Here is a 14289-nt window from a genome sequence, read left to right on the forward strand (position 1 = left end):
ACCCACACAGTGCCTCTGTATCTACTTCACTTGGTCTCTCCCCCCCCCTCCTCCCCCCATCTTTTGATCTCGCCAGGGTTTGTAACCAATGCAACCACCCTTCTTCCTTTATTTCCACTCAATTGGCACTTGAAATTCCTGATATCACCTATGTATGGTTTTAAGTAGGATGTCACATTCCATATAATAAGTCCTTGCTATGTGTGTGTCACATTGAAATATGTGTGTCACTTTAATATCAAAGTACTATATTTTTATTTCACTAGCATTAATTTCTTCCATTTTATACTGGGTTAATATCTAGAGATGAGCGGGTTCGGTTTCTCTGAATCCGAACCCGCACGAACTTCATGTTTTTTTTCACGGGTCCGAGCGACTCGGATCTTCCCGCCTTGCTCGGTTAACCCGAGCGCGCCCGAACGTCATCATGACGCTGTCGGATTCTCGCGAGACTCGGATTCTATATAAGGAGCCGCGCGTCGCCGCCATTTTCACACGTGCATTGAGATTGATAGGGAGAGGACGTGGCTGGCGTCCTCTCCATTTAGATTAGAAGAGAGAGAGAGAGAGAGATTGACCTGATTTACTGGAGATTAGGAGTACTGTAGAACTGTAGAGAGTGCAGAGTTTACTAGTGACTGACCACAGTGACCACCAGACAGTGCAGTTTTATTTAATATATCCGTTCTCTGCCTGAAAAAAACGATACACAGTGACTCAGTCACATACCATATCTGTGTGCACTGCTCAGCCCAGTGTGCTGCATCATCTATGTATATATCTGACTGTGCTCAGCTCACACATCTTATAATTGTGGGGGAGACTGGGGAGCACTGCAGTGCCAGTTATAGGTTATAGCAGGAGCCAGGAGTACATATTATTATTAAAATTAAACAGTGCACACTTTTGCTGCAGGAGTGCCACTGCCAGTGTGACTGACCAGTGACCTGACCACACTGACCACCAGTATAGTTAGTAGTATAGTATACTATATTGTGATTGCCTGAAAAAGTTAAACACTCGTATCTGACTGTGTTCAGCTCACACATCTTATAATTGTGGGGGAGACTGGGGAGCACTGCAGTGCCAGTTATAGGTTATAGCAGGAGCCAGGAGTATATATTATTAAAATTAAACAGTGCACACTTTTGCTGCAGGAGTGCCACTGCCAGTGTGACTGACCAGTGACCTGACCACACTGACCACCAGTATAGTTAGTAGTATAGTATACTATATTGTGATTGCCTGAAAAAGTTAAACACTCGTCGTGTGACTTCACTTGTGTGGTGTTTTTTTTTTATTCTATAAAAAACCCATTCTGCTGACAGACAGTGTCCAGCAGGTCCGTCATTATATAATATATACCTGTCCGGCTGCAGTAGTGATATATATATATATTTTTTATATCATTATTTATCATCCAGTCGCAGCAGACACAGTACGGTAGTTCACGGCTGTAGCTACCTCTGTGTCGGCACTCGGCAGTCCGTCCATAATTGTATACCACCTACCCGTGGTTTTTTTTTCTTTCTTCTTTATACATACATACTACTACTACATCTCTTTATCAACCAGTCTATATTAGCAGCAGACACAGTACAGTACGGTAGTCCACGGCTGTAGCTACCTCTGTGTCGGCACTCGGCAGTCCGTCCATAATTGTATACCACCTACCCGTGGTTTTTTTTTCTTTCTTCTTTATACATACATACTACTACTACTACTACATCTCTTTATCAACCAGTCTATATTAGCAGCAGACACAGTACAGTACGGTAGTCCACGGCTGTAGCTACCTCTGTGTCGGCACTGGGCAGTCCGTCCATAATTGTATACCACCTACCCGTGGTTTTTTTTTCTTTCTTCTTTATACATACATACTACTACTACATCTCTTTATCAACCAGTCTATATTAGCAGCAGACACAGTACAGTACGGTAGTCCACGGCTGTAGCTACCTCTGTGTCGGCACTGGGCAGTCCGTCCATAATTGTATACCACCTACCCGTGTTTTTTTTTTCTTTCTTCTTTATACATACATACTACTACTACTACATCTCTTTATCAACCAGTCTATATTAGCAGCAGACACAGTACAGTACGGTAGTCCACGGCTGTAGCTACCTCTGTGTCGGCACTGGGCAGTCCGTCCATAATTGTATACCACCTACACGTGTTTTTTTTTTCTTTCTTCTTTATACATACATACTACTACTACATCTCTTTATCAACCAGTCTATATTAGCAGCAGACACAGTACAGTACGGTAGTCCACGGCTGTAGCTACCTCTGTGTCGGCACTCAGCAGTCCATCCATAATTGTATACTAGTATCCATCCATCTCCATTGTTTACCTGAGGTGCCTTTTAGTTGTGCCTATTAAAATATGGAGAACAAAAATGTTGAGGTTCCAAAATTAGGGAAAGATCAAGATCCACTTCCACCTCGTGCTGAAGCTGCTGCCACTAGTCATGGCCGAGACGATGAAATGCCAGCAACGTCGTCTGCCAAGGCCGATGCCCAATGTCATAGTACAGAGCATGTCAAATCCAAAACACCAAATATCAGTAAAAAAAGGACTCCAAAACCTAAAATAAAATTGTCGGAGGAGAAGCGTAAACTTGCCAATATGCCATTTACCACACGGAGTGGCAAGGAACGGCTGAGGCCCTGGCCTATGTTCATGGCTAGTGGTTCAGCTTCACATGAGGATGGAGGCACTCAGCCTCTCGCTAGAAAAATGAAAAGACTCAAGCTGGCAAAAGCAGTAGCACCGCAAAGAACTGTGCGTTCTTCGAAATCCCAAATCCACAAGGAGAGTCCAATTGTGTCGGTTGCGATGCCTGACCTTCCCAACACTGGACGTGAAGAGCATGCGCCTTCCACCATTTGCACGCCCCCTGCAAGTGCTGGAAGGAGCACCCGCAGTCCAGTTCCTGATAGTCAGATTGAAGATGTCAGTGTTGAAGTACACCAGGATGAGGAGGATATGGGTGTTGCTGGCGCTGGGGAGGAAATTGACCAGGAGGATTCTGATGGTGAGGTGGTTTGTTTAAGTCAGGCACCCGGGGAGACACCTGTTGTCCGTGGGAGGAATAGGGCCGTTGACATGCCTGGTGAAAATACCAAAAAAATCAGCTCTTCGGTGTGGAAGTATTTCAACAAAAATGCGGACAACAGGTGTCAAGCCGTGTGTTCCCTTTGTCAAGCTGTAATAAGTAGGGGTAAGGACGTTAACCACCTCGGAACATCCTCCCTTATACGTCACCTGCAGCGCATTCATAATAAGTCAGTGACAAGTTCAAAAACTTGGGCCGACAGCGGAAGCAGTCCACTGACCAGTAAATCCCTTCCTCTTGTAACCAAGCTCACGCAAACCACCCCACCAACTCCCTCAGTGTCAATTTCCTCCTTCCCCAGGAATGCCAATAGTCCTGCAGGCCATGTCACTGGCAATTCTGACGAGTCCTCTCCTGCCTGGGATTCCTCCGATGCATCCTTGCGTGTAACGCCTACTGCTGCTGGCGCTGCTGTTGTTGCTGCTGGGAGTCGATGGTCATCCCAGAGGGGAAGTCGTAAGCCCACTTGTACTACTTCCAGTAAGCAATTGACTGTCCAACAGTCCTTTGCGAGGAAGATGAAATATCACAGCAGTCATCCTGTTGCAAAGCGGATAACTGAGTCCTTGACAACTATGTTGGTGTTAGACGTGCGTCCGGTATCCGCCGTTAGTTCACAGGGAACTAGACAATTTATTGAGGCAGTGTGCCCCCGTTACCAAATACCATCTAGGTTCCACTTCTGTAGGCAGGCGATACCGAGAATGTACACGGACGTCAGAAAAAGACTCACCAGTGTCCTAAAAAATGCAGTTGTACCCAATGTCCACTTAACCACGGACATGTGGACAAGTGGAGCAGGGCAGGGTCAGGACTATATGACTGTGACAGCCCACTGGGTAGATGTATGGACTCCCGCCGCAAGAACAGCAGCGGCGGCACCAGTAGCAGCATCTCGCAAACGCCAACTCTTTCCTAGGCAGGCTACGCTTTGTATCACCGCTTTCCAGAATACGCACACAGCTGAAAACCTCTTACGGCAACTGAGGAAGATCATCGCAGAATGGCTTACCCCAATTGGACTCTCCTGTGGATTTGTGGCATCGGACAACGCCAGCAATATTGTGTGTGCATTAAATATGGGCAAATTCCAGCACGTCCCATGTTTTGCACATACCTTGAATTTGGTGGTGCAGAATTTTTTAAAAAACGACAGGGGCGTGCAAGAGATGCTGTCGGTGGCCAGAAGAATTGCGGGACACTTTCGGCGTACAGGCACCACGTACAGAAGACTGGAGCACCACCAAAAACTACTGAACCTGCCCTGCCATCATCTGAAGCAAGAAGTGGTAACGAGGTGGAATTCAACCCTCTATATGCTTCAGAGGTTGGAGGAGCAGCAAAAGGCCATTCAAGCCTATACAATTGAGCACGATATAGGAGGTGGAATGCACCTGTCTCAAGTGCAGTGGAGAATGATTTCAACGTTGTGCAAGGTTCTGATGTCCTTTGAACTTGCCACACGTGAAGTCAGTTCAGACACTGCCAGCCTGAGTCAGGTCATTCCCCTCATCAGGCTTTTGCAGAAGAAGCTGGAGACATTGAAGGAGGAGCTAACACGGAGCGATTCCGCTAGGCATGTGGGACTTGTGGATGGAGCCCTTAATTCGCTTAACAAGGATTCACGGGTGGTCAATCTGTTGAAATCAGAGCACTACATTTTGGCCACCGTGCTCGATCCTAGATTTAAAACCTACCTTGGATCTCTCTTTCCGGCAGACACAAGTCTGCTGGGGTTGAAAGACCTGCTGGTGAGAAAATTGTCAAGTCAAGCGGAACGCGACCTGTCAACATCTCCTCCTTCACATTCTCCCGCAACTGGGGGTGCGAGGAAAAGGCTCAGAATTCCGAGCCCACCCGCTGGCGGTGATGCAGGGCAGTCTGGAGCGACTGCTGATGCTGACATCTGGTCCGGACTGAAGGACCTGACAACGATTACGGACATGTCGTCTACTGTCACTGCATATGATTCTCTCAACATTGAAAGAATGGTGGAGGATTATATGAGTGACCGCATCCAAGTAGGCACGTCACACAGTCCGTACTTATACTGGCAGGAAAAAGAGGCAATTTGGAGGCCCTTGCACAAACTGGCTTTATTCTACCTAAGTTGCCCTCCCACAAGTGTGTACTCCGAAAGAGTGTTTAGTGCCGCCGCTCACCTTGTCAGCAATCGGCGTACGAGGTTACATCCAGAAAATGTGGAGAAGATGATGTTCATTAAAATTAATTATAATCAATTCCTCCGCGGAGACATTGACCAGCAGCAATTGCCTCCACAAAGTACACAGGGAGCTGAGATGGTGGATTCCAGTGGGGACGAATTGATAATCTGTGAGGAGGGGGATGTACACGGTGATATATCGGAGGATGATGATGAGGTGGACATCTTGCCTCTGTAGAGCCAGTTTGTGCAAGGAGAGATTAATTGCTTCTTTTTTGGGGGGGGTCCAAACCAACCCGTCATATCAGTCACAGTCGTGTGGCAGACCCTGTCACTGAAATGATGGGTTGGTTAAAGTGTGCATGTCCTGTTTTGTTTATACAACATAAGGGTGGGTGGGAGGGCCCAAGGACAATTCCATCTTGCACCTCTTTTTTCTTTTATTTTTCTTTGCGTCATGTGCTGTTTGGGGAGGTTTTTTTGGAAGGGACATCCTGCGTGACACTGCAGTGCCACTCCTAAATGGGCCCGGTGTTTGTGTCGGCCACTAGGGTCGCTTATCTTACTCACACAGTCAGCTACCTCATTGCGCCTCTTTTTTTCTTTGCGTCATGTGCTGTTTGGGGAGGGTTTTTTGGAAGGGACATCCTGCGTGACACTGCAGTGCCACTCCTAAATGGGCCCGGTGTTTGTGTCGGCCACTACGGTCGCTAATCTTACTCACACAGCTACCTCATTGCGCCTCTTTTTTTCTTTGCGTCATGTGCTGTTTGGGGAGGGTTTTTTGGAAGGGACATCCTGCGTGACACTGCAGTGCCACTCCTAAATGGGCCCGGTGTTTGTGTCGGCCACTAGGGTCGCTAATCTTACTCACACAGCTACCTCATTGCGCCTCTTTTTTTCTTTGCGTCATGTGCTGTTTGGGGAGGGTTTTTTGGAAGGGACATCCTGCGTGACACTGCAGTGCCACTCCTAGATGGGCCAGGTGTTTGTGTCGGCCACTAGGGTCGCTTAGCTTAGTCATCCAGCGACCTCGGTGCAAATTTTAGGACTAAAAATAATATTGTGAGGTGTGAGGTATTCAGAATAGACTGAAAATGAGTGGAAATTATGGTTTTTGAGGTTAATAATAATATGGGATCAAAATGACCCCCAAATTCTATGATTTAAGCTGTTTTTTAGGGTTTTTTGAAAAAAACACCCGAATCCAAAACACACCCGAATCCGACAAAAAAAATTCGGTGAGGTTTTGCCAAAACGCGGTCGAACCCAAAACACGGCCGCGGAACCGAACCCAAAACCAAAACACGAAACCCGAAAAATTTCAGGCGCTCATCTCTACTAATATCATTCCCTCCCATAACATTTATTGGATTGCAGCAGGGCTTAACTATAACAAAGAAACCAGTGCATAATCTTCACCATATCTTCTTTTTTGCTTTTTTTCATGGATCCGTTGTCATGGTTACCGATGAACTGTGAATATATGTCTCCAAGGACTCCTTAAAGATGGCCACCGCTCTTCCTGTATTTCCTATGGAGCTTGTCACCACCAATATGGCCGCCGCAGCACTTACCAGGAGGGACATTTACAACATGGAGACCTGGAGCTAAAGTTATACTGACTGGAAAGCCTGTGGGCACATGCGCAGTGCGCGACCAGCGCGGCCGGCGCATGCGCATTGACGAAACCGGAAGTGGGGCGGAAATACCCGGAGACACGTGACACGTCTCCTCCGTCACCGGAAGCGGGGCGGAAGTGCTGCAAATTAATACTTTTTTACAATTTCTGACTTTCCCATTGTCATTTTAGTTCTAAAACCACTCGTTTTATGTTATACACCCCTATGGTATCCCCTCTAGCCTGAGAATATGTCCTAACAAAGTGTCCTTGATGATCTTTTTTTTGCACATTTTCTATCTTGTCATGTGATCAATTATGACATCACCAACCCTGAGCCAGTCCATCAGGGGTATAAATAGGCACATTGTTTCATTCTGTCCTTACCCTTTGAAGAAGTCAGTTGTGACGAAACGCGTTGGGCTCCCTGTGGTGACTCCCTTGCCTATTTTTAAAGAGTTAAGTCAGAACTTCCTTACCTTTTCACAAAGACCTTTTATGTTTATGTTTTTATGCTTTTACTAATATTCTGAAGTACGTTTTATGTTGTAATTCGCTTTTATGTGATATTAAAGCTCGTTTGTATTATTACATATTTTTTGGCTTTTAAAATCTATTTTTAACTATTGCATTTTAAACAACACAAGTCGCCGGTACCCTTATTCCCCCCATTTCTATACATTTCCCAGCAGTACTGTACCAGGACTGCATTCTTAAGGGTTGGCAGACACCTTCTAGCGAGGTTACGTGTGTTTTATCAGCAATTTTGTTTTATATATTTTATATATTTTACTGAGAACCCACCTCACAAGTGGCGCTGTGTCATTCCATTTTTTTCGCATATATATATATATATATATATATATATTTATTGTAACACTGTAGGGGAACAGGGTGCCATTTCCCGGGGTAGACGGCAGCAATCAGCAGCTGAGAAATCATACAAGCCCAGTCTGTGGTGCAACTGGCCGCAACCAGTTTTATTAAGCAGAAAATAAAACAAACATCAAAAGAAAATACCTTGCCTGTCCGGCACTAACTAAACACAAGACGTTCCTAACTGTCTCTAAACAAAAACACAGAGTTTTCCAGTCAATACTGTATGGCTAACTTGTATAAGGAAGCGTGTTTCTCTCACAGAGATTCTGCATTCTCCCCATGCTGTCTGCACACACTGATCAGGCTAGCAGCCCTATAAGGCTCTTGCACAGCTGAAAGCCCTGATTAGCCTTCTGTGAGCCCAAAGACCAGAGCTGGGCCCAATGTCTGGAACTTGCCCTCTCTCTCTCTCAGGGCCCTTATCCAGCATTTCCAACAAACTGAAAAGGTTCTAACAAAACAAAACAAAACATTTTTATAGAAGTTTTCATCTTTCTAAAACAAGACAAGAACCTGGGACAAACATACCTGCCCTCAAACACTATTCCAGTGTTCTTGTCACATATTCCCCTCCCCTGTTTCGACCTAGGGGCCAGAACACTAGTAGCGCCCAAACAGAAGATGAGGGACAATGCATCTGCGTTGGCCAATTGTGTACCCGGTTTATGTTTGACAGTAAACTTAAAATCTTGCAACGCTAGAAACGATCTAGTTACATGAGCATTCTGACCTCTATTTACATACATCCATTTTAAAGGGGCATGATCTGTCACAAGTCTGAACTGTCTACACAAGAGGTAATATCTCAAGGTATCTAATGCCCACTTAATGGCCAAAGCCTCCTTTTCCACAATGGCATACTTTTTTCATGCTCATTGAGTTTCCTACTCAAATAAATGATAGGGTGTTCATCCCCATCTCTGGTTTGGGACAACACGGCCCCTATGCCTACCTCTGAGGCATCCGTCTGTACAACAAATTATTTTGAAAAATCTGGTGTTATCAACACCGGTTGTGAACACAAAGCCACTTTTAACGCTTGGAACGCTTATTCTGCATCAGGGTTCCATTTCACCATATTTGACTGCTTCCCTTTGGTAAGGTCTGACAACGGCACTGCTGTGGCCGCAAAATTAGGAATAAATTGTCTATAGTACCCAGTAATTCCCAAAAAAGCCCTTACCTGTTTTTTATTCACTGGACGAGGCCAGTTTTGAATAGCATCAATTTTATTCAATTGGGGCCTAATTAGACCTCTGCCTATGGTGAAGCCCAAGTATTTAACCTCCTCCATTGCGAGGCAGCACTTCTTTGGCTTAGCAGTTAACCCTGCCTCTCTGATTGAGTCCAGTACTGCTTGTACTTTAACCAAATGGGACCCCCAGTCTGTACTGGGAATTACCACATCATCCAAATAGGCAGCTGCATATTTTCTATGGGGCCTCAAAATTTTATCCATCGCCCGTTGTAAGGTTGCTGGAGCCCCATGCAACCCAAAGGGTAACATATTGTACTGGTACAGCCCCTCCGGAACCGAAAAGGCTGTTTTTTCTTTTGCGCTATCAGATAAAGGTATTTGCCAGTAACCTTTGGTCAGGTCCAATGTGGTGAGAAACCTGGCTGTTCCCAGCCTTTCTATAAGCTCATCCACACGGGGCATGGGGTATGCGTCAAACTTGGACACCTCATTTAACTTACAAAAGTCATTACAGAAGCGTACAGGGACATTAAGAAAACCGCTTACAAGGACATTAAGAAACTCCGGTACAGGAACATTAAGAAAACTATCACTTGCCTAGTGAAGTGGAATCTAGATGAGATTTGGTAACGGGGACACAGTATGTCCATCAACTGTCTAAATCCTACTGCACTAATGGCGGACACTGGATGCACGTCTAACATCAGCATACTTGTTATGACCTCAGTAATCCACTTTGCAGCAGGATGACTGCTGTCATATTTCATCTTCCTCACAAAGGACTGTTGGACAGTCAATTGCTTAGTTAAAGTAGTACAAGTGGTCTTCTGACTATCTCCCTGGGATGATGATCGACTCCCATCAGTAACAACTGTCACGCCTGGCTTGAGTTCGGGATCTGATGACTAATAATTGACTGAGGGAGCAGCTATCGGCAAAGGAAGCAAACGAGGTGGCTGAATGTAGTTCTTACTCATGGATTGAAGACTTAGGCCCGAAGATGTAGAGGGGTAGGCAATGAGGACAATGAACATACTCTTTTCACTGAAGAAAGATTAATTCAGCTTTACTGAGACCTTAATCATACACAACGACTTGGAGATAAGTCTGAGTGAATTCTGAAAGACAAAATGTTCCTGACTTGTAAACGATGCTGAAGAATACTGAATGAAGAAGTGACTTGTGATTTATAAATGATTCTGAAGAACTCTGAATGAAGAGATGATTTTTGATTTGTAAACAATGCTGAAGAACACTGAATGAAGAGACGACTTGAAGAACAATGTTGAAGAGAGGATCGCTGTGAGCACCGTCAGCAAATGAAGACCCTCTACCAGATAGAGGACCCAGCGGTTAAACTGCAAGAGCAGGTGGACAGGGAGCAAATGGCTGCAATAACAGAACTGACCACCGGGTGGCCACAACAGAACCAGGATACCAGAGGTTAATGTGGAAGCACAGAGCTTAAGCACTTTACAGCAGCACATAACTTGAAGCATTGGCACCATGAATAAGCATCAATCCCTTTTTATAAGGGAATACTGCACCAGATTGGCTTAATGAGAACTGGGATACCTATTGGCTTGGCTTGGTCTCCACCATGGTGGCTCTCTGTACAGAGGACACATGTGGAGCCAGCCCACAGCTACTACTTCGGGCCTCAGCCTCCCAGACGCCGCACACCAGCAACAGGCCACTTGGAAACAGACACCTCCGGCTGCCATGCTCCGCTCCCCAGGACCTGGGCCCCGGCCTCCAGACACCTGGCAGCCACACTGAAAGATCTCGCTGCCGCAGCTCCTATATGCCACATACACACTAGCCAGCTAACAGGAAGGCTGCCGGGATCAGAACCAGTGGTAAGACTCCGGATGCTGACAACAACAGAAGCGGCAGCAGTATGCGTAGCACTTAAGGATCCTCAGGAGGAATCCTGGATAGGAGAGGACTCGTCAGTCATTCCATTGACATGGCCTGCAGGTCTACTTCCGAACCTGACTGAGGAGGAAATTGACGCTGAGGGAGCTGGTGGTGTAGATTGCAGGAGCTTGGATACAACAAGAAAAAAGGGATTTAGGTGTCAGCGAACTTCTTACGCTATTAACCAAAGTTTCTGAACTTGACAATGACTTCTGATCAATGCCCTGCTGGTGACGTATATGGGAGGATGTTCCTAGATGGTTAACATCCTTACTCTTACTTATTATAGTTTGACAAAGACAACACACAGCTTGACACCTGTTGTCCAGATTTGTGGAGAAATAATTCCACACCGAAGAATTGGCTTTTTTGGTATTTTGCCCAGGCATGACAATGGGCTTTTTCATCTGATGGACAACAACTGTCTCCACTGGTGCCTTATTAAAACAAACCACATCACCATCAGAATCCTCATCATCAACTTCCTCCACAGCGCCAGCTACACCCATATCCTCCTCATCCTGGTGTACTTCTACAGTGACATCCTCAATCTTAATATCAGCAACTGGACTGGTAGTGCTCCTCCAAGCACTTGCACAGGGTGTGCAAATGTTGGTAGTAGCCTCCTCTAGCTAACGCTAGTCCTGGGAAGGTCAGGCCTAGACATCGCAACTGCGGACACCCCTGGACTTTCCTTTGTGACTTGTGATATCTCTGAGTCTCAATGCACAGTTGTTTTTAACAAGCTTTTTATTTTATTTTTTTCGAGAGGGAGAATAGCTTCCATCTTCATGAGAAACTGAACAACCAGTCATGAACATAGTCCAATGCCTTAGCCTTTTCTTGTCACTTCGTGTCGTAAATGGCAAATTGCCAATTATACGTTTCTCATCAGATAATTTCTTATATAATTTACTTTGGTTATTCATTTTTGCTTCTTGGATTTTACATGTTCTCTATGACATTGGGCATTGGCCTTAGCAGACGACATTGATGGAATTGCATCATCAATGTCATGACTGGTGGCAGCAGCAGCTTCAGCACTAGTAATAGGAACTGGAAGTTGTTCCTGATAATTTCACAGGACAGCGCCCCTTTATTCTTACAGCAAACAGAACAGTGCCAATTTACATCACCCCTGTAATTTTGACAGCATATAGTACAGGGCTAGTGTTTCTTTATTTTTACAGCATCTCTGTATTTTTACAACACCCCTGTATTTTTACAGCTAACAGGACTAGGCCACAGCACCCCTGTATTTTTACAGCATACAGGACAGGGCCAGTGTTCCTTTATTTTAACAGCACCCCTGTATTTTTACAGCACAAAATTCAGGACCAGTGTTCCTTTATTTTACAGCACCCCTGTTTTTTAACAACACCCCCATATTTTTACAGCATACAAGACAAGGCCATTGTTCCTTTATTTTAACAGCAAGCCTGTATTTTTACAACACCCCTTTATTTTTACAGCATACAGGACAGGGCCAGTGTTCCTTTATTTTTTACAATGCCCCCATATTTTTACAGCATACAGGTCAGGGCCACAGCACCTCTGTATTTTCACAGCACCCCTGTATTTTTACAGCATACAGGACATGGCCAGTGATTCTTTATTATAACAGCATCCCTGTATTTTTACAACACCCCTGTATTTTTACAGCATACAGGACATGGCTAGTGTTCCTGTATTTTAACAGCACCCCTGTATTTTTACAGCATACAAGACAGGGCCAGTGTCCCTTTATTTTTACAGTACCCCTGTATTTTCACAGCACCCCTGTATTTATTACAGCATACAGGACAGGGCCACTGCCCCCCTGTATTTTTACACTGCACAGAACAGTGCCCTGTACAGCACAGGACTGCAGCACCCCAAACCGCACAGGACACCCTAGAACAGCAACCTGTAACAGCACAGGACAGCAGCACCCCTAACAGCACAGTACACCACCCCAGAACAGCACAGGACAGCAGCAACCCTAACAGCACAGTACAGCAGCACAGGACAGCAGCACCCCTAACAGCACAGTACACCAGCACAGGACATTACCCCAGAACAGCACAGGAGAGCAGCACCCCTAAAAGCACAGTACACCAGCACAGGGCATTACCCCAGAACAGCAAAGAACAGCAGCACCCCTAACAGCACAGTACACCAGCACAAGACATTACCCCAGAACAGCACAGAACAGCAGCACCCCTAACAGCACAGTACACCAGCACAAGACATTACCCCAGAACAGCACAGGACAGCAGCACCTTTGTACGCCAGCACCCACAGACAGACAGAGATGTGTCTCCCTCTCTCCAAGTCTGGAGTGAAAATGTCAGCAACACGCGGCTCCTTATATAGAAACCAAAACATGCGAGAATTCGACAGCGGGATGATGACCTTCTGCCTCGTTCTTGGATCCCGTTCTGGTGGGTAGTCCTGATCCAGACTAGGTTCCCAGCTCAGATCGTGAAGCTCAGGGGGAAGTTCGGATCTCTGATATCCGAACCCGCTCATCCCTAATATATATATATATATATATATATATATATATGTATATATATATATATATATATATAGCAATAAACAGGAAGCGGCACTCAGAGACGTGGTAACTCATGCAAAAATAAAGCAACCAAGCTTTAATGTATCATCACATCATCAACGTTTCGGGGTTGTCCCCCTTCATCAGGATAACAACAAGTGAGCACAAAACAAACTTTATACCTTACCCCCACCAATGGAAAATTTTCAGTATTCCCGCCAGCATCCACGGAGTCCTCCGCCACTCCCCCCTGCATACACGGCTGTTGCCGGAAGAGGAAGTGACGCGGACCACCGAACAGACTGCTGGGTGCGTTACCATGGAGACGCGGCACCGCTCGTATACAAGGACGCCGCCAGCGTTGTCACGGAAACCCGTGAACCGTAAGATGGTTAGACTAAAGCATATATCAATGCATATAACAGCAAAACCATGCTGGCCGCATCCCGTTTACCAGCAGTGTCAAATCATCCATCTTGCAACCATATACACACACAGAAAAATCATGACAAAAACTGTAACAGTATTACAGACAAATAAAACTAATCTGCATCCCATAGAATCTGCTGCTCCATAGTTGTTAATTCTGGGTCAAATTTCAAGAATAACATTCTCTTGTAATAAGTTATATATAGCTTGTGACACATAACACATGCCTCAACGAATACATACAGGTGTAATTATAAACTCTATATACACTACCTACACATGTATACAAGGGTATGAATTTAAACTTGAATCAAATTTACTTACAATTAAATGTTACCCCTGTAGATATTTTATATCATGTCATCCTGCGTCAGACATGTGTACCACACCAGCCTGATATGGATATATTCAGAGAAAAC

At 45.3% G+C, this 14289-nt stretch overlaps 1 protein-coding gene across 1 annotated transcript in view; it reads right to left on the minus strand.

Annotated features, from left to right (window-relative positions):
• LOC134927083 (cytochrome P450 2F2-like) overlaps window positions 1–14289 on the minus strand; it is a 593292-nt gene that overhangs the window by 418211 nt on the left and 160792 nt on the right. The window lies entirely within an intron of this gene.

This window comes from Pseudophryne corroboree, chromosome 5, assembly GCF_028390025.1.
Source record: "Pseudophryne corroboree isolate aPseCor3 chromosome 5, aPseCor3.hap2, whole genome shotgun sequence".
Classification (NCBI taxonomy): Eukaryota; Metazoa; Chordata; class Amphibia; order Anura; family Myobatrachidae; genus Pseudophryne; species Pseudophryne corroboree.